This window comes from Mixophyes fleayi, chromosome 9 (genome assembly GCF_038048845.1).
Source record: "Mixophyes fleayi isolate aMixFle1 chromosome 9, aMixFle1.hap1, whole genome shotgun sequence".
Classification (NCBI taxonomy): domain Eukaryota; kingdom Metazoa; phylum Chordata; class Amphibia; order Anura; family Limnodynastidae; genus Mixophyes; species Mixophyes fleayi.
In genome coordinates this window covers 196827-222557 of record NC_134410.1, presented here as the reverse complement: position 1 = coordinate 222557, position 25731 = coordinate 196827, and the positions used below count along the sequence as shown (strand labels likewise).

General features: G+C 43.1%; 1 protein-coding gene across 1 annotated transcript in view; it reads right to left on the bottom strand.

The window, feature by feature from the left end:
- EXOC3L2 (exocyst complex component 3 like 2) overlaps positions 1–18448 on the bottom strand; it is a 76875-nt gene extending 58427 nt beyond the window's left edge. Inside the window, exon 1 of the mRNA XM_075186147.1 lies at positions 18432–18448. The gene's annotated coding sequence lies outside the window, so the exon portion shown is untranslated. The remainder of the gene's footprint in view (positions 1–18431) is intronic.
- Positions 18449–25731: the final 7283 nt, after the last annotated feature.

Sequence of the window (25731 nt, the reverse complement as noted above, 5' to 3'; positions counted from 1 at the left end):
GGGCACAGTGTGATATGAAAGGGGCACAGTGTTATAAGGAGGGGGAACAGTGTTATAAGGAGGGGGCACAGTGTGATGAGGGGGCACAGTGTGATAAGGAGAGGGCACAGTGTTATAAAGCAGGCTGCAGTGTGATAAAGGAGGGGGCACAGTGTTATAAAGCAGGCTGCAGTGTTATAAGGAGGGGGCACAGTGTGATATGAAAGGGGCACAGTGTTATAAGGAGGGGGCACAGTGTGATGAGGGGGCACAGTGTGATAAGGAGGGGGGACAGTGTTATAAAGCAGGCTGCAGTGTTATAAGGAGGGGGCACAGTGTGATGAGGGGGCACAGTGTGATAAGGAGAGGGCACAGTGTTATAAAGCAGGCTGCAGTGTGATAAAGGAGGGGGCACAGTGTTATAAAGCAGGCTGCAGTGTTATAAGGAGGGGGCACAGTGTGATATGAAAGGGGCACAGTGTTATAAGGAGGGGGCACAGTGTGATGAGGGGGCACAGTGTGATAAGGAGGGGGGACAGTGTTATAAAGCAGGCTGCAGTGTTATAAGGAGGGGGCACAGTGTGATGAGGGGGCACAGTGTGATAAGGAGAGGGCACAGTGTTATAAAGCAGGCTGCAGTGTGATAAAGGAGGGGGCACAGTGTTATAAAGCAGGCTGCAGTGTTATAAGGAGGGGGCACAGTGTGATATGAAAGGGGCACAGTGTTATAAGGAGGGGGAACAGTGTGATAAGGAGAGGGCACAGTGTGATGAGGGGGCACAGTGTGATAAGGAGGGGGGACAGTGTTATAAAGCAGGCTGCAGTGTGATAAAGGAGGGGGAAAAGTGTGAATTCACTAGTGAGAGGGAACAATAGGAGCAGGAATAGATGGAGAGGATCAAGGGGGAAGAGAGGAGCGAGAGAAGCAGGATGTGAGGCACAGAGGAGAGCAGGTAGGAAGGGAGAGCGGGGGATACCTGCAATGAAGATAGGGGCACAGTGTGAGGAGGGGGCACAGTGTTATAAGGAGGGGGCACAGTGTGAGGAGGGGGCACAGTGTTATAAGGAGGGGGCACAGTGTGATAAGGAGAGGGCACAGTGTTATAAGGAGGGGGAACAGTGTGATAAGGAGAGGGCACAGTGTTATAAAGCAGGCTGCAGTGTGATAAAGGAGGGGGAAAAGTGTTAATTCACTAGTGAGAGGGAACAATAGGAGCAGGAATAGATGGAGAGGATCAAGGGGGAAGAGAGGAGCGAGAGAAGCAGGATGTGAGGCACAGAGGAGAGCAGGTAGGTAGGAAGGGAGAGAGGGGGATACCTGCAATGAAGATAGGGGCACAGTGTGAGGAGGGGGCACAGTGTTATAAAGCAGGTAGGAAGGGAGAGAGGGGGATACCTGTAATGAAGATAGGGGCACAGTGTGAGGAGGGGGCACAGTGTTATAAGGAGGGGGCACAGTGTGATGAGGGGGCACAGTGTGATAAGGAGGGGGGACAGTGTTATAAGGAGGGGGCACAGTGTGATGAGGGGGCACAGTGTGATAAGGAGGGGGGACAGTGTTATAAGGAGGGGGACAGTGTGATGAGGGGGCACAGTGTGATAAGGAGGGGGGACAGTGTTATAAGGAGGGGGCACAGTGTTATAAGGAGGGGCACAGTGTTATAAGGAGGGAGAACAGTGTGATAAGGAGGGGGAACAGTGTGATAAGGAGGGGGAACAGTGTGATAAGGAGAGGGCACAGTGTTATAAAGCAGGTAGGAAGGGAGAGAGGGGGATACCTGCAATGAAGATAGGGGCACATAGGAACAGAGAAAGGAAACAGATGAGGGAAAGGGTAACAATGAAGATATGAGGGAGATATTTTGGAAAGTTTCATCATAATATCAATGAGATTTAAGGGAAAATGTAAGTACACAATGGAGACATGAGGGAGAGGTGGAAAGGTAATTTGACGTAGCAGAGGTGGGGGACACAGAGCCTTGCAGCATTTAATATGTTTTATATTATACTATAGTGTTAAAATGCATCTAATATTAATTTCACTCTATCAAAATTTCTAAACTTTCGGGGGGCCCGGATGTTCATTTTAAAGTGGAAGTTCCATACCAGCACTTCTAAATTTCCACTTCGACCACTGGCAGACATAGTGGTTATGTCATAGGAGCCTGTCCCAAGCATCCGGCAAACGACAAGGCCTAACAAGGGGTGGAGAGTTCTTGTTAGGTTTCCCTTGTCATAGTCTCCTCTCTTCTTATAATAAAGATAGTCATCTTGTCACTCCCGTTCTCTTCCGGTGCTTTTGGATTTCGAGGTAGCAGGTAATTTTATTTCAGCCGCTACGATCTCTCAGTTTTCCATAGCTACCCAGCCACTGAAACAACCTATCAGTCTCACATCGATGGAAGCAAAATTATAGGAACCCTCATCAAAGTCTGAAATGTCCCTCTGACAAATATACAGGAATAAGCGCTAGAGTTAAAGTGTAATTATCGGCTAAAGGCTAAGGATTGATCAAAAGTAGTCTAAAGTGTTGTGACCTAATTAAAACTGGAGATGACATAAGATGAATATACATGTAATTTATTAAAATCAAATAAAATAAAAAGCTAGAAAATACAGTACAAGTGATTCAATAGTACATATAGGAACCACATAAGAAATCGTTGATAATCAGGCAAATAACAAGATTGTCCGTAGGTTCTGTTGACCAGAGTGTTGAGGTTCAGAAAAAAGCATAAGGGACTCAACTCAGAGAGTCTATAGAAACTGAATAAAAAACTCTATAACCAATATATTAATGAGCTGCTCATAGTATGGTGCAAAACGTGGTACTTGCAATTGGTGCTATTGCAGAAAGACAACGCCAGGAGTTCAGCGATATAGGTCCAAAGAAGTAAGTCTGTAGCCGCTGTGTTGAAGATAAAATCCTTTCCGAATGTGTGTAGCGTGCGTTCCATGAGGCGATTTCCGGAGGTGGGCGTGGTAACCGACGCGTTTCGACACACATACGTGACTTTTTCAAGGCTTGTACAGTGATTGGTGTGTTCGTGCCTTAGTAATATAGGGTATAGTCCAATCCTATTGGTGGATTCTTGATCCTCCGGTCTGCGGGTCATTGATACTAATGTTCCTTAATCCCTCTGATTGTGTTAGTTCATTTTGTGGATGATATAGGACCTTTTAATGGGCTTACTATGGTTAACTGATGAAAAACAAACAAAATATAATCATATTGCATGCCCTAGCTAAGTGCTAAAATCACAAACTCCACAGAGGTACACATTTTGGTCATAATACATAAATCTATTGCAAATAGAAATGGTTATGTGGAAACCGTGATGTCAAAAATCAAGTGCAGTGATGGCAATTATATATATAAATACATACAGAATCTATTGCTGATATAGAAAGGCTATCTGAAAACTATAATAACGGGAGTCAAGTACATTGGTAGCAATCATTTGGACAAAATAATTACAAAATAAATGAGTCATAAATATAGGCAACCAGACATATATAATAATAACACAAAAATGAGGAATAGTACAATTTGTCTCAAACCCTGACTAGTATTAGAGACATGGATAAAGGGGTAAAACAAAACAAGAATTAGTTATTGTCGTATCAACTTAATACATAATGTGAAAAATGAGTAAATTGATAAAATATGTAAAATATACAAAATTGGATGGGTGTCTATATTGACACTATCCTCAGGTATGTGGTTGATTTTCTGTGTGTTCGTGTCTAGACTCGCACAATGGTGGTAGGGAGGTCAACTCAACGGGCCCACCTGATTCTACCAGACTTGATCTTCTCCAAGGTGGTTACCTTGGGTACTGATCAAGCCCACTCGATTTCAAGTTCGCTTTCAAGTTCGAAACGGGATTGGGCATATGTCGGGTGGTATGCTGGTAGGGCGTGGTCCTAACCTAACACTTCCATAAATGAGATGTCAAAGACAGCTACACACATCGAAATTGATACTTATACCTTCTGGATTAAGTGTTTTAAGGTCATATATCCATTTATGTTCTTCCTTATTAATTTTCTTGATGTAATGTCCCCCTCACCAGTTGTGGTCTGTTTTAGTGATGGCTGTAAATCGCAGTAAGGTTGGGTCACTGTTATGTTGTCATCTAAAATGATTGGAAACACTATGTGTTATAACACCTTTCCTGACATATCTAACGTGTTCTGCTATCCTGACTTTAAGTGGTCTAACTGTTCATCCCACATATTGAAAAGGGCAGGGACATTCCAGTAGGTAAACTACTCCTTTTGAGTCACATGTCATGAAATGTTTTATTGTATATTTTTGCTTTGTGCTTATCGAGGAAAAAGATAATGTGGGTTTTGTACTTGTTTTCCCCCATGTTTTGCACCCTATACATCTCCCACAGTACCGTAGTAGAACTCAACTGTGTTGATGGAGGGTGTGAGAGTTGTCTGAACAGGTACTTTGGGAATGACATGGTTAGTTACTAGCTTCTTCTTGATATCTGGTGCTTTTCAAAATATGATATCAGGTGTTCTGGGGAGAATGTGTTTGAGATCATGATGCTGTTTATTCCAATTTTTGTTAAAAATGTTCTTAATTTTATAAGCGCTATCTGTAAAATTTGTAATAAAGAGAACCTTATTGTCGGGTCTTCACTCTATAGATTTATTTCTGATTTTCAATAGGTCAGCTCTATCTTCAGTTAATGCTTGTGTATATGCTGAGTTTAAAGTTGCAATCGGGTATTGTTTGTCTATAAACTGTTTTGTCATGGCTTTACCCTTTTCCTCAAAATGAATCAATTGGGAGCAATTTCTACAAAATCTTGTAAATTGTCCAAAGGCAATGTTATGTAACCACTGTGGATGATGATTACTTGATGCCAGAATGTAACTATTGACATCGACCAGTTTATGGTAAGTCTTGGTATGGATACAATCAGGGCCGCCATCAGAAATCATGGGGCCCAGTCAGGGCTGCCAAGAGGAATTCAGGGCCCGGGTACAACAAATTCATGGGGCCCCCCTCATAGTCGAGTAAGCCCCCCAAAAAATTGGCGACGCCTAACGGCAGCGCAAAAAATTTCAGGGGTGTGGTCATACATTTAGGGGCGTGGCAATGCGTCGTTGGGGCGTAGCTAGCCTAACAGCGGTGCAATTTTTTTGGGGTGTGTGGTCATACATTTGGGGCGTGGCAAATGCGCCGTTGGGGCGTGGCTAGCACATCAAAATCACTAGGTCCTGAATTCACCAGAGCGTCACATGTGTCCCAGCACTCCTGATTTTTAAGACATCTACCACCACAGTGTAGTATACAAAAAATGCAGTGTGTATACAAACAGTTCAGTCTTGGCCTACACCTTACATTGTCCCTACTAGAATCACAACATTTCACACACTCTGCTGCTCTCTCCTACCTGTTCTTCTCACTTTCACCACCTGTAGCTGCTGCTTTCTTTAGTTGCGGCTTGTCTGGATCCTGGAATGTTGGAGGACTTATTTGGGGGGAAAAATGGCTACATTTAGAAAATTACAGCCAGACGCAGCGTTAAATCAATAGCACCCACGATTAATAATTAGGCCTTCCTCCAGCCCCAACATTAAAATAATAGTATTCACATTTAATAAATAAACCTATTTCCCTTCCTGCAAACAGCCCCAGCAATACCTATTTCCCGCAACCATCACTGCCATTAATAAATTCATAGTCACATTTAATAAATAGACCTCATTCTCCCTAAACTCACCCCCATATTCAATAGCCCCCAAACCACCCCATCTTAAATTAATAGTCCCCACTATTAAATGTGCCTCTCCCCTTTTTATTTATTCTGTTTCTCTCCCCTTTATTATTTATACTGTGTTTCTCTCCCCTTTATTATTTATTCTGTTTCTCTCCCCTTTTTATTTATTGTGTCTCTCCCCTTTTTTATTTATTGTTTCTCTCTACTTTTTTGTTTATTCTCAGCCTCTCTCCCCCGTTGTTTTACTCCCCCTTCTTTATAGCACTGTCCCTTTCCTCCCCTTGCCTCTCTGTTTCTTTACCTACCTCCTGTCAGCTTCTTTCTTTTTCTCTTCTTCTCTTCTGTCTTCTCTTCTTTCTTCTAGCTGCGTCTTGTCCGGCGCTCCTCACTGACTGACGGGTGTGACTTGATGACGCCACGCCCGGTAGTCAGTGTGAATGGCGAAGAGGAGAGGAGGGACGCGGCGCCGCGGTCACGTGAGTATTTTTTTTATTGTTTTGTTTTAGTGTTCCAGCTCCCCCCACCAACGAACCGATCCGACCCCCAAACCGCTCCCCCCCCCCTGCCCGCCCGCCGCGGAGAAAAAAAAAATACATAGAAAAAAGCAATATAAAAAAAAAATTAAAATTAAAAATTAGAACCACGGGCCCGGCCCGGGCCCCCTGGCAAGCCCGGGCCCGGCCCGGGCCCCCTGGCAAGCCCGGGCCCGGGTAAAATGTACCTGCTCCCCCCCCATCTTGGCGGCCCTGGGCCCAGTACAAATGACGCAGGCAGGCCCCCCACCCCCCCAAAAAAAAAAATGCTTCACAAACTGTTTATCCTTACAAGATATGAGGACAAAACATGAGTTGTTTTATTCCATTTGGTTTCTTCATCAATAAAAAACCATTGTTTACATGCCTATAAACTGCTACACTGTAGAAGATCATCATCCTCATCATCATCTATTTATATAGTGCATTAATTCTGCAGTGCTGTACAAAGAATATTTGTCACAGTGCTGTAGCTAGTCATTTTAGTGCCCTGGGCGAGACAGGGCACCGGCGCCCCCCCATCTTTGTGGGAGTGACATTTGCAGAGTGGGTGTGGACAACTTACTATGTGGGTGTGGCTAGTGCTTTACTAGCACAAGACCATACTAGATGCTACAAAGGTGCTTCTGTTCATTCCATATCAATCCAAGGGCAGCATAAAAACATATCCTCCAAGGGGGGCATTGCAATCTACCACCATTAGACTTATGAACTACGGTTAAGCCTGGGGCAGTCTTAAGTCTAGTTTTTATTCACAGCATGCCCGCTCATGCATACATACAACAAGATGATTATGTCACCTTTATACATGCCAAGGATTTGTATATATTTCTGCCTAATGGTAGCACAGAGTTGTGGCTTTAAAGTGTTAGTAGTAAATGCATAAATCACCTTACCCTATTTGTACACAAAATAATAAAATTATGAAGCATCATATATGTTAAGACAAAATTGTGTTTTGATAGTGTTGTCAATAAATAAAATGCATCACATTCTAATTAGGGCTCTTATTGTACATAGCAATAAACATTATCTATGTATATCCTGAACTGGAAAATGCTACAAATTACATTAGTCTGCAAAGAGAAATTGCTAGATATGGTAATGACACAGCTTTATTACCAAATCCTCACCTCTTGCTCACTGCAGTCAGTAAGGGTATTTATAAACTGCATAAACATGTGCCTGTACCGCATTTTTATGTTTGGCAATGTGTATATTTGTCCACCAAGAGCATTTTATGGTCTATACATGCTTCCAGGTAATGTTATCTGCCCCCATAAAATGGATATCACTCCAGTGGATTTGCAGGCCCATCTGAAAACACGCATAGCTGAAATATTGCACTTACAAACTAATCTATTACCACCCTTCACTAATTTCAACTGTTATATTTGTTTTTAGCTTCTTCATTTATAATGTTATTGAATTATAAAAAAAGGTACCATCAAGACTTTTTAATTCATATGTCACTATAATACTAAATGTTTGGATGTTTTTATTGCATAAGTTGACATGTGCCTGCAAATGTGTTCCCACTTAAAGTGTGCCTGGAAAGTGCAAATGGCATTCGATTGACAGTACGGGTTGAAGCTTAATTTCTCCCATCTCCAAAGAGGTGGAAAAATGAAGATCTTGCTGGGCTTTGTTGTGCTCTCCTACAATATTATGTCTTGTTAATGACCCTCTAAACCTTTCTCAGTGTTGTCCGGACTCACCCCTTTCCCTACTTTATCTGGTGTTCCCCCCTCTCTCTCTCCTATGCCTTGTCTGGGGGGCCCATCTTTCCAGCTTCTGGGTTTTGAGTGGGGTCTCTTGTTACCCCTTCTTACCTTTTTTCTGTTGATCCCTCCTCCCCACTCTATTCAAACCTGTAGAAAGGTTCTACTTCTGTGTTTTGAGCTGCCACGCAGCTAGGTCCAGTTTGTCTCCTAACAACATAAAAAAATCCTCAGCCCAATCGTGTAATTACAATAATAAATAATATACTAATATATAATATATAATATACTCTTTGGAAATATAAATGCAAGTACTGAGCAGGAAGTAGAATTAATTCATTGTACGTATGTTATTGTATAGCAAAGGATAGGTAGGCTGTGTAGTATTAGATTAGTGTGAAGCATGTATGCCCTGCTTATGCGCTGCTTATTCCGTGTCTCAGTGTTGTCACGTTGACTAATGTGCTCTATTACCATATCAACACTTAATACATCCATCCTTCATTCTCCCAGACACAATAATAAACATAACATGACATATACTTACAGTTGCAGCTGCTGCTCCTTCTTCTTCTGCGGCGGCGGGAACAGTGGTGTGACGTCACGTCACACAATCAGGGAGAAGGAAGGATCACATGATCGCAGAGGCGGAGCAATGATTCCCCTGTGATCATGATTGACAGCTGCCTGCGATCGCAGGGGAATGATTGCTCCGCCCCTGCGATCACATTCTGCTGCCTGACTGCTGAAGACAGCAGCGGAGATTCCGTGGATGGAAATACAGCGGGCCCCCTGGTAAGTGTGTGTTGTGCCGGGCCCCCTGGTGAGCCCCGGCCCGGTACAACAGTACCCCCTGTACCCCCCTGATGGCGGCCCTGGATACAATTATTCTGTACAAAGATGGATAAATCTAAAAACTTGATATTTTCTTTACTGTATTTAGTAGTGAAATGTAAATTGTAAGGGTTATTGTTCAGGGTCAGGATGAATTCTTTCAGAGACAATTCATCTCCCTTCCATATACAGACTATGTCATCTATATATCTGTTCCATAGGACCAGATTCGCCGCCAGTTCTAGGTGGGACCAAATGTACTCATCCTCCCAGTAGCTCATGAATAAATTAGCATAACTGGGGGCAAACCTGGTCCCCATGGCTGTCCCTCGAGTCTGTAAATAATATGTATTATTAAACCAAAAATAATTATGTGTCAGTATAAACTTATTACTGTCTAGAAGAAATTGTGTTCGTTGTGGATGGAAAGGAGGGTCTGAAGATAGGTAATGTTCTATACTGTTAAGACCCTGTTGGTGGTCTATACCTGTATATAGAGATGTCACGTCACTGGTGATTAGCCAGTAATCGTCTTTCCATTGTGTACCTTGTAAAATATTTAAAATGTGTGTTGTGTCTCGTAAGTATGATTTCTGATGTTGCACATACTTTTGAAGAAAAAAAATCTATATATTGAGAAAGATTGGATGTAATTGAATTTATGCCTGATATTATTGGCCTTGGGGGGGGGATGTGTAGCATTTTTATGAACTTTGGGTAGGTAGTAAAAGACAGGTATAGATGGATATGCTATATTGATGAATGAATGTTCTTGTTTTGTCAAGATTCCTAATTCACACCCTTCTTTCAAAAGGGCCGAAAGTGAAAGATGATATTGATGGGTGGGATCTGATTTAAGAATAGTGTATGTTGTGGTATCTTGAAGAATGTTATTAGCTTCTCGGATGTAATCGGATTTGTCCAATAGGACAATTCCACCGCCCTTGTTGGCCGGTTTAATGATTATATCTTGGTTGTTTTTAAGATCTTGTAAGGTTTGTGTTGCTGATTTTGTCAGATTAACTTTATTAGGTCTATGAGATGTATTTAATGCTTCAATGTCTTGCATAATCATTTTTTCAAAGGTCTGGATGGCTGGACCTTTGAGATAAGTCGGATTGAATGTGGATTGAGGTTTTAGATTACTATGTTTGTATGGATTTTTATCTTTGTTGATTGTATCTGTATGTGGTATGCTAAGTGGATGTTTGAGATAGTATTTCTTAAGTGAAAGTTTCCTGGTAAACTTATTTAAATCGAGACAAATCTCAAATTTGTTCAGTTTATTGAACGGTGCAAATTTGAGGCCTTTGTTTAATACTGATATATGCGGACATATTACTGAAAATTACTGAGGTTAAAAATTCCCTCTGATTTATTGGATTTGTTGGCCTCTATGTTATAGTCTTTGCTTTTTTTTACCTCCCCTTTTTTCCCTTCTTCTTGATTGCATTTTCTTTTTATTTGACTTGTTGGGAGCTGTATTTGTTGTATCAGTGTTTTGTGCGGACTCACGGAAGTGTCCCTCTACCCCTCCAGGTTGGTGCTTTACATAGGGTGTCCATTACTTTCTTTGTGATTCACAAGGCCATCACCCAGTCATATTGGGGCTTCCTTGGCTCCACCTCCACTCGCCCACTCTAGACTGGCAGACTGCTCATATTTTGTCTTGGGCTCCACACTGTCACTTGCATTGTCTGCAGAAGATAATTCCTTCAGTTCCGTTGTCTGTCTCAGGATTGCTTCCTCTCCATCTGCTTCCTACGCAATACCAGAGGTTTGTGGATGTCTTTTGCGAGCAGAATGTCACGGAACTTCCCCCTCATAGGATTTGGGTTAGTGGCAGAGATCTCCTCCCTGGAAAACCCATTCCTAGAGGTCATGCTTATACCTTGTCCATTCCTGAATCCAATGCTATGGCCGAATATATTCAGGAGAACCTAAAGAGGGGCTTCATCCATAAACACTCTTCCCCTGCTGGAGCAGGGTTTTTTTCATAAAGAAGAGAGATGGTGGTCTCCGCCCCTGTATTGATTATCGGGATCTTAATGCAATTACAATAAAGGACAGATAACCACTCTCTTTCATCTCTAAACTTTTTAACCAGATTAAAGGAGCTACTATTTTCTCCAAATTGGACCTCTGAGTGGCGCACAACCTTATCCCCATTAATGAAGGGAATGAATAAAAGACGGCCTTCAATACCATTTTAAATACTTAGTTATGCTGTTCGGGTTATGTAACACTCCGGCAGTGTTCCAGAACGTTATGAATGAGATTTTTCGAGACCTTCTTTATCAGTTTGTAGTTATCTATTTAGATGATATCCTCATCTTTTCTAAGGTTTTACAGAGACACTGGAGACACATGGCTGGAATCCTCTTTCATTTCAAGGAGAACCTTCTATTTTGCAAATTTGAGAAATGTGCAAACAGTTGCCATTCTTGGGCTATGTTATCTATGGGACTGGACTCCAAATGGACCCTACTAATTTAAAAGCTATTTTGGGCTGGCCACAACCAACCGGCCTCAAGGCCACACAATGTTTCCTAGGTTTCCTTAACTATTATTATCAGTTCATTAGAGGTTATTTTTCCCTGGTAGCTCTCTAACTCGGAAGTCAACCAATGCAAAGTTGGACCCCTGAGGCCGTCAAAGGCTTTAAGAAACTAAAATCTGCCTTTTACGTCAGCTCCCGTCTTACAACATCCTGACTGCCAATGTCCTTTTGTTTTTCTAGTGGTACATTAGCTGTTCTGTCTTAACAGGGTTCCTTGTGGTTTTTTCTCCCATCCTTTCCTGCCTGCTGAGAAACTATGAAATTGGCGATAGAGAGCTCTTAGCCATCAAACTGACTCTCCCTGAATGAGGGATCTTCTGGAAGGCACTCAATCTCCAGTAACTATTTATACTGACCACAAAAATCTTCTGTATCTTCAATCGGCACATTGCCTGAATCCTCGCCAAGCAAGGTGCCCCTTGTTCTTCTCGCGTTTTGATCTCAATATCATCTTCCATCCTGGATCTAAAAATATAAAGGTCGTACACACTCTCCAGCTCAGTCGATTCAGCCGATACGGTACCACCCTAGGAGAATAAGTTGATCCTGGATCCTAAGTATATTTGGACTTCCACTTCCCATGTCCTCCAGGCAAGACCTTTATTGCTCCCCAGTTGCATATTAAATTACTATGTTGGGCACAGCATTCTCTCTTTGCAGATCATGCAGCTATTAGGATAACCTTGGAGTTACTCTCTCAGAACTATTGATTGCCCTTGCTCAGCAACGGTGTCAAGAGATTTGTCTGCCTGTCCGGAGTGTACTCAACTCAAGGTTCCCCGAAGAAACCTTATACCCCTATCATTTCTTTACCAGTTCCTGATTACCCATGGTGAAAACTTTCAAATGACTACATCACTGATCTTGTACGGTCATTTGGGTCATCACCAACCATTTCTTCAGAGCTGACCATTTTCTACCTCTTAAAGGTTTCCATTCTTCCTACACTCTCGCCGATCTCTTTATTAAGGAGGTATTTTGCATATCGTGTCTGACCATGATTCTCAATTTGTGTTCAGGTTCTGGAGAGCCTTCTTTGGTATTGGGATCAAACTCAACTTTTCAACAGCATACCATCCTCAGTCCAATGGCTTAACCAAAAAAACGAATCAAGTATTAGAGAATTTGTTAAGGATGTACATTTCTGCCAACCAAAATGATTGGGTGGACTTACTTCCGTGGGCAGAGTTCACTCACAATAATCATTATCACAAGGTAATTTCCGTCATTTCCATCTTTGTTTTATATGACTGTCATCCCAGACTTCCTTCCTCAGAGGTACCTGGTGGCCTATTCTGTTGGTTGGTTGGTTGGATTTTATCCTGCTTTCGCAAATTCTCTGACATATTGGTACAAGTGAATGCCAGCCTGAAGAAATCTTCTAACCACCCCAAGGAAGTTCATGACAAGAAAAGGAAGGCAGTTCCTAAACTAGTCGCCGGAGATTTTGGATCAGGATCAATTTGAATACAAAGTTAAACAAATCTTGGACTCCCACATTTCCAGAGGTATCTTACAAATCCTGGTAGATTGGAAGGGATATGAGCCAGAGGAGAGCTCCTGGAATAAAGCATCTGATCTTCATGCTCCCCATCTCCTCAGACAATTACATAAGAAAATTCCAGATAAACCCTTTTAGGGTGTTATGAGTCTACTCTTATGACAGGGGGTATTGTCACGAAACTCACCTCTCCTCGCTCTAGCGTCATCTCTGTCTTCTCTGTTGGAGCCGCACTTCCGGGTGCCAGCGGTCACATGACCGCAAGTTGGGATGGGGAATTTGAACCTGCAGTGTATTTAAACCTCATTCTGACACTCGTTCAGTGTCAAAGGAACTTGTAGGTTACCTGACTCCTGCTTTTGACCATGGCCTATTGCACCTATATCCGTTATCTAGTGTACTAGACCCAGCTCAACCAGACCCTGACTCCGTCTTTTAATTCTGTATTTCAGCGCCAGCTATTATTGCTCCCATCCATTATCAGCCATTCCTGCATACTTCTCTCTATCACCATCCGCAGTGCTACATCTAGAGGCAGACAAGGGGACAGTGACCTGTGAGCTCCTGTCAGCAAAGCCCATCCCGCCTTGCAACGTTTCTTGCTGGACACCATGGAACTTGTTAGACTCTGCAGCTCTGCCAGTGTCAATCTAAGATTAGCACTAGTGTCCTGTAATCATCCGTTACAATAGCCAAGCCCAGTACCTCCAATCTCACTCATTCTGAAAAAAAAGTCAATTTGAATAAATCCAGTAACCATTATGCCTGATTTTGTGGATGTTTTTATTAGGATGATGCATTATTGGGTAATTCCAAGAGGACAGAAGGGTAAATCACTCTTATGTTAGTAAATAACCACCATATATTCCTATAATATGACATGTAATGTGAAAATAATAAGAGAATTAGTGTCTACATATTGCAGTCACATTCCAGAACTTGTCCGCACAGCTTTCAGGAACTTGGAATAATGTGATAACGCATTTTGGGAATTTTGCTGCTTCCATGTAACTGTACGGTTCCGGTGTTACCAGTTCCTAATATGACACATTATTTCACTAATGTCAGGTGTGCATTTTACATTATTCCAAATATCTAACAGGAAGCGTACTTCAATATAGAAGTTGAAGGCAGAACCACACAGCCCATCTCATCTGCCTATTTTATTTCTAAAAACTGCAGACCCGATTTGATCCTTAGCTTTTTAGCTTTTTTAAAATATTTAGGATAGCCTTATGTCTATGCCAAGTATATTTAATTTCCTCCTCTGTATTAGCCTCTAACATCTCTAAACCCGCTACCGTTCTGCATGTCATCCTCTGACACTTCTTCCCCTATGCAGAACTCTTCCCTCTGACAACTTGGTAAAACTCTGGATATATTTAAAAGCATCTTTAATTTTCCCTTTGTCTGCACCAAATTATACACATAGACGTCCTTCAGTCTTTCCTGGTAAGTTTTGTGATTTTTTTTGTGGCCACTTAGTTGCCGCTTTTGCACAATCACTGATTATTTTATGCTCTTTTGGACACGGTATTCTGGTATCACGGTATCACCAATTTCCACCTCTCTTTTTCCGCTACGAATTCCTCTTCCTAAACAACTTATCATCTGACTGGCAATCCCAATTGGTTTGCCACATTGTCTGGCAGCCTGTAAGTCTCCTAAAATATTAACTCTTAGATCCCTTTCTTGCTCAGTAGCTGCTATTTACATGTCATTAATATTGTATTCAGCCTTTGGATTTTCGAGACCCAAGTGCAGGATTTTGCATCTTTTGGTATTGAACTGTAAATAATTTTTTGACCATTCCTCCAATCTATCTAGATACAACAGCCTTGATGCTTCAACCAATATTGAACCTACTCAGCCACCTTTGAATCCAATCCCAAACGTTTTGATTTTATCTTAATTGTGGGAATGCACCAAAGGCCATTGTCACGGCAATAGGGTTTCTGGGATCCGTCTCGGGACCCTTGGGACTAGCTGTGGCAGGAATGTAGTGGAAACTGGGTGGCTGGATGAATGTCTTGCTCATAGAGGTACTCTATACCTGTATACCAAATGTTAGGAGGAGGAATGCTGGACTATACTCCGTACTGAAATAAACGACTGGAATCTGGACCTGATGGACTGGACCCTGTATGTGGGAACAGGTAGGACCTGAACCCACGACCAAAGACTCAGTACCTCCAAGAACTCGGAAACTCAGATGAATATAGTACCATAACTGGGACTGGGAAGATTCAGAACTTAGGCAGTGAATATACAGGGATGGCAACCTCCTGAACAGAATAAGCCTGGAACTGGCCCTGGACAACTCAGAACCTGGGTTAAGCCTGGAACTGCAAGTCGGTACCCCGAGACACAGAAATGGCTCCAGAAAGTGACTGACTCAGAACAACAACCTAATACCCCAGATAGCCAGTAGGAGAGACAGGAAAAGATTGATGAGAGGAGGATCCACACAGAAAGCTGGAAACTGTACACGAGCAGATAGAATGAAGGTGAATCCATACGAACAATAAATAGCCAAAGTCTTTATTTCAGCAGGTAGAATGAAGCTGAATTCACACAAAGAGTTAATGGTTAAAGTCTATATCACAGAAAGCAGAGTGAAGCTGAGTTCACACAATGTTAAATGGCTGGAGTCTATATTACAGCAAACAGGATGAAACTAAACTCACTCAAAGGGTAAATGGTTGAAGTTTGTATCACAGCAAACAGAATTAATCTGAACTCACTCAGAGGATAAATGGTTAAAGTCCATATCAAAGCAAACAGGATGAATCTTAACTCAGTCAGGGGGTAAATGGATAAAGTCTGTATCGCAGCAAACAGAATGAAGCAGCAACAAACAGCAACAGTGCTTAAATGGAACCAGGAAGTGTTGCACTGACAGTTAGCTGAGTATAGGAGGAGACTCTTATAGTCTGCAGAGGAAGCTAATTGGTGGATGAGATCAGCTGTTCAGACTCAGCAGGATGATTAGCAAATGTCTCACCCAAGATGGCAGCCTCCAGTACAGCAGACAGAAGTCATGCTTTGTTCCAGGATTTAGAATGCTGCATTCTGACAGGAGGGAGATGCATGGTGATATGATACTGTCGAGTGGGGTAAACAGGACTAAGACCCAGATTCATGACAGCCATACTTGTATCTAGATAACCTAAATCTACATCTCCACCTTGTTCTCTTGTTCTATTATCTTGATATGACCTCCTAGTAGATCCATGCCGCTTGGGATCTTCTTAATTGCTGGATTTAAGGAATTCTCTCATTCTTTCGTTCAGCAGTATTTTCATTATTTTCCCTACTGATGTTAGGCTCAATATTCTTTACTTCCAATTTCCATCAATTAGTAAAGCACCTTAAACAGCTGTTCCATCATTCACATTCTCTTCTTTTGAACTACATACTATTCATATTTTCAACCCCTTCTCTTTGCATATTGATCAGATCTATTGTTCCTCTGGAGCATCCCAATTCCTTGACCATTTGTCTGCCTGTCTACCTAATCTCTTGTCCTGATATCCATAACCCATCGTGTTAGAGATTTCATCATTCCACTTGCTTATCCATTACTCTCTCCAACTTCCTCCCCAGGCATCTCCTAGTGAACTCATTGTTATACTCATTGTGATAGCCACTGCAGTAATCTATTTTCTAGACTATACTCATGTTCTGATTTCTTAACTCTCCTTTCCCGCTCTTAGATCATCACCTGCAAGCTCTCATCCATTGCCTTAACCTCTACCAAGCCTCCACATACCAGCATAATTCTCAGTTTTATCCTATTATCAACACCTTCTGTCCCCAATTCCTATGTTCTCCTCTCCTGATCTAGCAGTATTATATCTTAATTAAACCATAGATAAGTGTCTCCATCTACTCTTTTCTCAATTAGAGTAAGGCTCAGTCCTTGGCCCTCTACCACTTCTCTTGGCAAACGAATACGCTCCTTTGGATTTCAGTATCACCCAAATGTATATATACTCTACAGATCTCTCAGCATCTGTGTTGGCCGCGTTACTGACTGTGTTACTGACATTTTATCTTGGTTGATCGTTCTTCAACTCAAACTCAATCTGAATCAAAAACTGAGCTACTGACCTACCTACCAACCAACCAACGGAATATGCCCACCTGATATCTCAAGCTTGTTGTCTAGGTATCATCCTTGAGGCTGAGATAATCCTTTGTTCAACACATTGAATCTATATCCAAATCCTCTTATATTCATTAATCTAAGAGACATGCTCAGAATATGTATGTATCTCACACAAGACATTGCAAACACCATAATTCATTCATACATAGCTTCCTTTGCCTCAATACATGTTCCACTGACCTGCTCCTTCCTGTAACAAGTCTTTCCCCAGCGTTCAAGTGTTCCCTGAAAACTGCCCCTATAGGCAGCTTATCAGACTCATGAGCCATCATCTTATCCTCGCTAGGATATTGTACCTGATTACCAAGATTTCCATGGCTCGCTCAAAACTTACAATTATTCCTCTTCTGTAGTCCCTCTGACCTCCTCAGAACAACATTGCTGTGTGACTGGGTTGTGTAACCCCCCACTGCACAAGTTTTCCCATTGTAATCTGACAGGACCACTATGTTATATGCGCCAATTAACCTCTTGTATCACCTCGTATTTCCCTATAGATTGTAAGCTTGTGAGCAGCGCTCTCTTACTGCTTTGTCTGTCTGTTAACACCAAGGGCTAGATTTACTAAGCTGCGGGTTTGAGAAAGTGGGGATGTTGCCTACGGCAACAAATCAGATTCTAGCTGTCATTTTGTAGAAGGTACTAAATAAATGACAGCTAGAATCTGATTGGTTGCTATAGGCAACATCCCCACTTTTTCAAACCCGCAGCTTAGTAAATCTAGCCCCAAGCCTTATTTTATTACTATGTTTTTTCCCCATGATAAAACTCTGTAGAGTATGCTGGTGCCGCATAAATAATAATAATAATAATAATAATAATAATAATAATAATAATAATAATAATAATAATAATAATATAAAACAGCATGTAGGTGATGGACTATTGAGCTGTCCAAATCTCATTTAGACAGAATATATAGCAACACGTATATATTACATCTGGAAAATGGTCTGCCAGTAATATAATAATTGTAATAAGACTCATTCATTCTTTATAATAGAAATAAATGCACATTTTAATAATATTTATTCTATTCTATTCCTAATAAAAATCATATTTTTAAGATATATCAGCTGCCAAGTCCTCTTCTAACATTTACATACACGCAGCCTTCACCAAGGGAATCTATTACAGCATAGACACCTGCCCGAGTAGGTGGGTTACAGCTATGTACTAAATCCATCAGTCATCCACCCATACAGACAGATAGTAGCTTAAAGCACTAACCAGGAATTACAGATACTTTACAGGAGATCCAGACTTAGGCAATCTGTGATTCTGGAAGATTGGGGGCCGTAACTACAGAACAGCTGAAGACTGAGATTATCAGCATATTGGCCAGAAAACATGGTATAAAGAGCTTAATACCCTCAGCCAAAACTTACCACTTCCAGGGGCGGCTGGTGTGACCGCTGCAGAGAAAGGACAAGAAGGTTATGGCTATAAAAGTTAAATATTTATAACCGGTACACGTTAGTCACATACCAGTAATCCAGCAGAACTCGTTCTCTGCTGGTCATCTGATCCTGTGCTCTATCTGTACAACACTTTGTAGAATTGTATTAATATGTAATTAAAGGTGAAGAACAACTTTACTATACGGCCATAAACATTCCTTCTTGGAGCTGCACAAGTCATGTTGTAGATGTGTTGTATGATGTGCAAGTTCTTCTCTTACCCAGCTGATGTCCTGGGCAACTGTGACGCCACCTACAGGTCATACACAGTACTACATACCAACATTCTCTGCTGCTAATACAATTCCTAACAATGTGAATTTGCATTGAAAATCATATGAATATAACCAGTATGTCAGGAACCCTTCCAACCAATACAACACCACCCGGAGTCTACTCTATAGTCAGGTGTTCACTGGAGCCCCTAGTGGTGGGGACAGACTTGGCTGCAGACTACAGAGGGTCGTGTGGTGTAAATCAGCTGTGGGGAACCCAGGAGCAGAGGTAATGGCAGGCAACAGTTCCCAAGGTCAGGCCGAGGTCAGGGGTCACTTACTAGGAAGAATAGTCCAGAAGCACGCCAAGAGTCGAGGTCACGGGCAATACAGCAGAAACGGTGGTACAGGCCAGAAGGTCAAGGGCACAGGCAAACAGGCAAATCCAGGAAACAGGCAGAGGTCATACACAGCAGGAATCAATCCAAAAGGTTATCACCAAAGGTACAGGAGTGCAACAGCAGGCAGCAACACAGGAACTGGAAGCTATAACCGGCAGGGAGACTAAGCCCTCCCTGCCTTAAATACTGAAACAGACCAATGAAAACCCAGTACTCTAATTACCCACAGGCTGTTCCTTGATGGATTTAATCAGCCTGCAGACTTGCCCCGCTGTTGCGCACGTGCCCGGCTGCCCTGTAATGCCGGGACGCGGCGCTGGATAAAAGAGCGTCTGGCTGTTGCTATGGCAGCGGCCGGCGATCCCCCGAAAGTGACGTCCCGGTCGTCATAGCGAGGGCCGGGACGGAGGTAGGAGAGTCGCGGCGGCTGGGCATCGCCGCGGCTCGTAACACAGTATTATTATTATACTCTATTTATAAAGTGCTGAACATTGAGGGGATCACTACATGAAATACAATTCCTAACAATGTGAATCTGCATTGAAGATCATATGAATATAACCAGTATTATTAATATACTCTATTTATAAAGTGCTGAACATTGAGGGGATCATGACATGAAACAGAATATGACTCTGCCCACATGAGCTGACAATCTTTGTGGTGTTGGGGACCCTTCATACATAAGGTAGCGGAATAACAATGTGGCTGGTGTGGGGGAAGTGGGTGTGGCTACGGTAAGATCCCAGCGTTATCAGCCACCAATAATAAAGCAGCTATTGGCGACTGGCGTTTTTGTGACGGTTCTTCAGCATTTGTCTTCTCTCTGCTGGTTCTGGAGGAGCCGGTCATGCTGCGTGGGCGCTGTTGTGGTAATCTGCCTGGTGGCTTTGGTTACGCTGCAGCAGCTGCTGCCACCAAAGAGGTCGCGGGGATCCATAAAGGAGGAACAGAGGTGGAAACAGCAATGTCAGCATTTATTATTGGTAGAAAGCAACAGAAAATAATGTTATGTGCAGGAACATTGTCTGTATTACTGAACACACTGATGTCCCTTTATCTGAGAATGTAGAATATGTACAAAATGTCAGTAATGACGACCACAAGCCTCATTTAAGGTATAGTCTGTGGTAAGTACAATCTGTACCCTTGTGCTTCTGAGGGGTCATGTAATGAGTCATTCTCCTACATAGTACAAATGTACATCCAGACGAGGGCTTATTTCATCTCATATCACAGTGGTGAGATAAGACGCTTGTAAGAGAAGGGACCCCGGTTATAGGAAACATGTGAGAGGACAACAATATATGGAGGTCAGGTCCGGAACACCCCATGGGGGCAGATTGTATGCAAATTATTAAATTAATAGTTGTATAGTCTCTATGGTTCCATAAATATTAGTCCATGGACTATATGTAAAAATGATAATATGTATAATATGTAGAGATGTTCACTCCCCCCGTGTTTTTGTTTTGGATCTGTATTTTTTACAAAAATTGCTAAAATCACATAATTTTGCTCTTTTTTTTGTTCCTACATTATTATTAACCCCAATAACACTAACTTCCTATCATTTCCAGTCTATTTTGACCACCTCACAGGTCACAATATTATTTTTATACACTTTCGGACAAAGACTGCAGTGAACTGGCTGGATGGTAAGCGACAGAGCAATGACACAAACACACGGCAGTTCCTAGCACATCTAGGACACATTGGCACACAGCAGTGGCAGAAAAGAAAAGTGGTGCAAGATGGAATTGTCCTTGGGACCTCCCACCCACGTTTATGTAAGATACTGAAAAGAACATGTACATTTTAACAAAACAAGCACTCCAGCGACAAGGAGTGCCAATTTTGTGGCTGAAATGCTTGGTTTGTTTGTTGGTTTGTTTGGTCCCCCACAAAACAAGCTAATAATAGCTTAGTTGCCTTAAGCCAAACAGTGCTGTCAATGAACTCTACATTACTAAACCATGTCTGCTTGTGCTGCATCTTTAACCTCCTTCTCCTCTGTGGATACCTCCCTCTCATCCCTGAAGAACTGCCAAACTTATATAGTCACAGGGATGGATATTACAACGAGTGGCATTACACCTGCTTCAGACAGACTGTGACACGGAACATGTGAGCAGTATGGAATCCGTCAACTTGGAATATGCTGCATTGAACAGAGATTTAAACCAACATATAGATGCAGTTGAGGAGACTGTACTTAAGTTAAAACGTGACCCACCGGAATTAAGAGAGCTTGTACACGAGAGATACACTTTGTTTCCAAAGAATAATACAGAGGAGGCCCTGAGGCAGGACGATAAATATGTCCAGTTTAAAGAACAGCTAAGAGACCTGAGAAAACAAATGGGTCACCAGCCCCTGCAGACTAAACTTTGGAAGATGAAGACGAGGAGATCGCCATCACCCAGAGCACTGCGGATTTCACCTGTCCTATAACACAGTTGGAGATGGTGAACCCAGTGATAAACAAAGTATTTGTTAGGAACTCCCAAGTCAGTACAGTGAAACTCGTTAACTACTCTGAAGGCCAGGTGTTCGCTGGAGCCCCTAGTGGTGGGGACAGACTGGGCTGCGGGCCGACCGAGGGTCGAGTAACGTATACTGACTTAAAGGAGTTCCCAGAAGTGGAGTGATTGGCGGACTGTAGTTAAGAAGAATCCTAGGTCAAAGGGTCACAGGCACAGATGCAATATCCAAGGACAAGCGAAGGGTCAAACACACAGGCAGAGAAGCAAAATCCGAATTCCAGGCAAAAGGTCGAGGTCAGAAGAGAAGGGTCACAGGTCCAATAACAAGCAGGGGTCAAAACACGGGTAGTCAAATCCAAGGTAGCAGGAACCAAAACAGATAGCACAAGCAGGCAGCAGGACTGAGGACAGAACGCTATAACCGGCAGTGAGTTTGCAGAACTCACTGCCTTAAATATACAACAGGACCAATCAGAGCCTAGCTCTGAAAGCGGACCCAGGGGCTGACTAGTTAATAAATCAGGGCCAGATAGCCACCAAGTGATTATATATTTCTGCGCACGCGCCCGGCTGTCCCATGTTGCCGGGACGCGGCGCTACACTGCGGGGCGTCCGACCGTTGCCTCGGCAACGGTCGGGAGTTGGGAGGAAGTGACGTCCCGGTCGTCATGGTGACGGCCGGGACGCCAGGGCGCACGGGAAGCGAGCCGCGGCGGCTGTGAGTACCGCCGCGGCTCGTGACAGTATTTGGTCACAAGTACGAGAGAGAAGCAATTGAAAGCATAATTGAAAACAAACTTCAGAAGGGTAAACTCGCCAGGTGTCCAAAAATTGGCGGTGACCGCTCTGACATGAGTATATCCAGGGGAGGGCTGGAAAATTTTAGCCCGGGAGACAAGTCTCGACTTAGCAGCCGATTTTAAAGGAAAAAAATGCAGGTGGCCCAGTGACCCAGCCCAAAGTAGCCCACTGTGGAACTGGCCCGGGAACATCTGCTCCCCAGCCCAGCCTGCCCCTGAGTATATCAGATCTTGTTCCAGACAATGCACTAGAAAGAGACATTGACATTCACAGCATAAAGCAAGGTCATCTCTGAGCTTCAAATCGCCCCAATCCCAAAAAAATTAAAGTATAGCTCGGCACCTTTGATGTAAAGTGCAGATTACAAACACTTTGTGCAATACTGATGAAACAGCAGCAAAGTGGAAGGTTTGAGTAATACATATACACGTCTATTTAGACATCCATGCTTACATTACTCCTGCAAGCAAAGTTGCGCTTTGCTAATAAAACTGTTGTCTTTATATCGTTAAAAAAAATAAAAAGTAATCCTCCACCTTTCTTTGAATGTTGATAGTAGGATCAGGTGGAGTTACGGCAGAGGTGCCACGACTTTTTAGCAATTCTTTTAGACCAGACCAGATGTCAAAATGTTCTGCTGAATCATTTGCATCATCCTTGGATCTCTTGGAAAAGCTAAGTTTTTTCCTAGCATCAGTAGCATGAGCAACTGAAGGAGTGGACGCCGTCCATTCACGTACAACTTACTCACCAGCAGCTCATTGCATCTCTTGTGATTTAGGACAGTTGGAAATAAAGAAAAGACATAGCTCTTAAACCTAGGATCAATGATAGTCTACAAAATGTAGTGATCCGATTTCAAGATGTTGATAACTCTTTGATCCTGCAAAGCGATTACAGTACTTCATCTACAAGTCCGACATACTTAGCGTAGTTTCATGTTCTCTTTCAATTTCTCAAGCTACTTATCAAAAAGTCTAATTAAGGGAATCACTTTGCTCAAGCTGGCAGTGTCTGAACTCACTTCACAGGTGACTACTTCGAATTGTTTCAGCACCTTGCACAACACAGAAAGCATTCTCCACTGTGCTGAACTAAGATACATCCCCCTCCTTTCATAATGTCATGGCTTGTGGAGTAAGCGTGAATGACTTTTCTCTGTTCTTCCATCCTCACAAGCATATAAAGTGTGGAATTCCACCTTGTTACCGCCTCTTGCTCCAGTTGGTGGCAGGGCAAAATAAATTGTTCTTGCAGCAGCTGCAATTTTCTATATGCTGTTGCAGAATGCAGAAAATGTCCCGAAATTTGTCGAGCAACAGACAGCATCTCCTGCACGTCCCTGTCATTTTTCAAAACGCTCTGTACCACCAAGTAGTTTGTGTGAACAAAACAAGGAATGTGATGGATTTCACCCAGCTGTAATGCTCTCACAATATTGGTGGCGTTATCAGAAATAACATATCCTAAAGAGAGTCCAAGCGGGATAAGCCATGCTGCAATGACATCCCTTAGTTTTTCAAACAGGTTGTCAGCGGAATGCCTCTTAGTGATACACAAATGTGATACACTGCCAGGGTTATTATTTCAGTTTTAGCACTGAGCACTGCCACTTCTCCTGTTTCAGGGTGGGCTATGGCACAGTAGAGTGTGACTGGAGACTTTTAAGAACACTGCCACCCTTCTCTTTCTCTTTCATTAATGACGCTGCCCAACTGCACTGGTTACTGCTACCCCTTCTGTGTCTCTCTGTGACATGGTGCCGGATCCCCGTGGAGGGCGGTACTTATAGAATCCAAAACTCGCGAGATCCGATGATACAACAATGATGTTTTGCCTTGTTTTCAGTTCAGAGGGCGAGCAAAAGTACAGAGCCACCTCGGCGCTGTGCTTGGATCTGCGATGTTTGGGTGAGTCCGAGCAGCTCTAATAATATCAATCCATCCACAGAGCAGCTTATTATTTGCTATATTCGTATTATGTGAAACACAACATTTGTGCATATTTATACAGAAGGAAAGAAAATCAATATTACGCATGAAACATGTATGTAGCATTGATTCCAGAACTAGTGAGTTGTGGGCCCCAATGCAGGCAGGCGGGGAGGAGGGAACCAGGGCCCCCGACCATTTGTATCTGCCATGGGGCAGCCCCATTATCTCCATAGGGGCCCCCGACCCTCTGTATCTGCCATGTAGTGGGCCCCTTTATCTTCATGGGCCCGTTGGAGGGAGGCGGGGAGGAAGGAACTGGGGCCCCGACCCTCTGTATCTGCCATGCGTCAGGCCCACATTATATCCATAGGGCCTGTGGCAGGGAGGCGAGGAGGAGGGAACTGGGGCCCCTCACCCTCTGTATCTGCCATGCGACAGGCCCCATTATCTCCATAAGCCCGGTGCAGGGAGGTGGGAAGGAAGGAACCGGGGCCCCGACCCTCTGTATCTGCCATGCGACAGGCCCACATTATATCCATAGGACCTGTGGCAGGGAGGCGAGGAGGAGGGAACTGGGGCCCCTCACCCTCTGTATCTGCCATACGGCAGGCCGCATTATCTCCATAGGCCCCGGTGCAGGGAGGTGGGAAGGAAGGAACCGGGGTCCCGACCCTCTGTATCTGCCATGCGACAGGCCCCATTATCTCCATAAGCCCCGGTGGACAGCACCTGCCGCACCAATGGTAGTTGCGCCACTGCATCATAAGTTGGTATAGAAGCTGGATTAGCCCAGTGTTCCACAACTACTAATACACCACATGCATGCACCCTTTTCTCCTGATGTTTTTCCCTTCAGAAGACAATCACGATATTGGGAATAACCTCTCCACATTAAGGTGGGCGCTGGAGGAGTGGTGGTACTGGTAAGAGGACCAAGTCATCTTCTAACTGCATTCACTGAAATAAGAATCCTAAGATATATATAGAAATGGCAAACATGCAGAGTGCTCATACATGGTATGACTGTACCATAACTTTCTGACCATGTAATAAAAATGACACATAGGCTAGAAGTTTTGTCTGTGAAACTGAATCCCTGCCTGTAATTCCTAAGCTTTGGTGTATTAAAGTCCAAATCAATCCTTCAAAATTCTGATCTCGGGCACTCATAAGAAATGCTCATGGTTCCAATCTTCTACTACAGCGAATGCAAGGGTGTGGCTACTGCAGGGGCCTGTGTTGTATGGCGGTCACTAGGATGCTCTTTGTATTGTATGGTGGTCATTAGGATGCTCTCTGTATTGTATGGTGTCACTACCATGCACTCTGTATTATATATCGGTTACTGAGAAGTGTTCTATAAATAAAGGTTTATATGACACAGTGGCCCT